Source organism: Cebus imitator, unplaced genomic scaffold (assembly GCF_001604975.1).
Source record: "Cebus imitator isolate Cc_AM_T3 unplaced genomic scaffold, Cebus_imitator-1.0 Scaffold88, whole genome shotgun sequence".
Lineage (NCBI taxonomy): Eukaryota > Metazoa > Chordata > Mammalia > Primates > Cebidae > Cebus > Cebus imitator.
Genome location: NW_016107403.1, coordinates 5,316,057 through 5,317,094, shown reverse-complemented (window position 1 = coordinate 5,317,094; position 1,038 = coordinate 5,316,057).

The window sequence follows — 1,038 nt, the reverse complement described above, 5'->3', positions numbered from 1 at the left end:
CTGAGTCTGATTGGCTTCCCTCTGTGGGTGACCTGACCTTTCTCTCTGGCTGCCCTTAGAATTTTTTTCTTCATTTCAACCCTGGTGAATCTGACGATTATGTGCCTTGGGGTCGCTCTTCTTGAGGAATATCTTGGTGGAGTTCTCTGTATTTCTTGAATTTGAAATTTGGACTGCCTTGCTAGGCTTGGGAAGTTCTCCTGGATAATATCCTGGAGCATGTTTTCCAGCTTGGATTCATTCTCCCCATCATATTCAGGTACACTCATCAATCATAGATTAGGTCTTTTCACATAATCCCATGTTTCTTGGTGGCTTTTTTCATTTCTTTTCACTCTTTTTTCTCTTGTATTGCCTTCTCTTTTTATTTCATTGAGTTGATCTTCAATCTCTGATATCCTTTCTTCTGCTTGATTGATTTGGCTATTAAAACTTTTTGCTTCACGTAGTGTAGTTCTCGTGCTGTGTTTTTCAACTCCATCAAGTTGTTTATGTTATTCTCTAAGCTGTTTATTCTAGTTAGCATTTCGTCTGACTTTTTTTTTTCAAGGTTTTTGGTTTCTTTGCATTGAGTTAGAACGTGTTCCTTTAGCTCAAAAATGTTTGTTATTGTCCACTTTCTGAAGCCTGTTTCTGTCAATTCATTCGTTGCACTCCTTGGTTGAGTTATGATTCTGTGTTGTTGTGGAGTGGTGATCCCTTGAAGGAGAAGGGGTGTTCTGGTCTTTGATGGTTTCATCATTTTTGTGCTGTTTATTTCCCATATTTGTGGATTTACCTGGCTGTCGTGTCAGGGAGCTGCTTGATGAGGTCGCTTGTCTGCCTGTGGGGGCGATACTGGGTTTCTAGGGACTCCTTCAGGTTGCTAGGGAAGCTTCCTGTGTCCTTTCTGTTTATACTGGGAGATTAGGCCGGCTTCTTCTGCTGACCATCCCGTTGCTACGTAGGCTTCCTATGTTTTTTGTTAAAACATGTAGCCCAGTCCTGCCCCTCTAGTTGTGGATTGTGCCCTTCCTCCACTGGGCTGGATCATTCAGG